Raw genomic sequence first — 493 nt, 5'->3', positions numbered from 1 at the left:
TCCTGGCTCAGCCTCCTGAGTAGCTGGGATTACAGGTGCACGCCACCACACCCGGCTAACTTTTGTATTTGTAGTAGCGACGGGGTTTCACCATGTTGGCCAGGCTGGTCATGAACTCGACCTCAGGTGATCCGCCTGCATCATCTTCCCAAAGTACCAGGATTATAGGTGTGAGCCACTGTGCCCAGCCCTCTTTTTTTTTTTTTAAGAAGAGGCAGGGTATCACTCTGTTGCCCAGTCACCCAGGCTGGAGTGCAGTTGTGGGATCACAGCTCACTACAGCCCCCAATTGCTGGCTTCAAACAGTCCTCCTACCTTGACCTCCCAAAGTGCTGAGATTACAAGCATGAGCCGGCATGCCCAGCCAAAAAAAATTAAATTTTTTTTCTTTTTTGAGACAGTGTCACTCTCTTGCCCAGACTGGAGTGCAATGGCTTGATCTCAGCTCACTGCAACCTCTGCCTCCCAGGTTCAAGCCATTCTCCTGCCTCAG

At 51.1% G+C, this 493-nt stretch overlaps 1 protein-coding gene across 1 annotated transcript in view; it reads left to right on the top strand.

Annotated features, from left to right (window-relative positions):
* Window positions 1-493, top strand: part of CASC3 (cancer susceptibility candidate 3) — a 37,915-nt gene that overhangs the window by 3,210 nt on the left and 34,212 nt on the right. The gene's annotated exons all lie outside the window — the stretch shown is intronic.

The sequence above is a fragment of the Mandrillus leucophaeus genome, unplaced genomic scaffold (genome assembly GCF_000951045.1).
Source record: "Mandrillus leucophaeus isolate KB7577 unplaced genomic scaffold, Mleu.le_1.0 Scaffold58, whole genome shotgun sequence".
Lineage (NCBI taxonomy): Eukaryota > Metazoa > Chordata > Mammalia > Primates > Cercopithecidae > Mandrillus > Mandrillus leucophaeus.
This window is presented reverse-complemented; position numbering and strand designations above follow the sequence as displayed.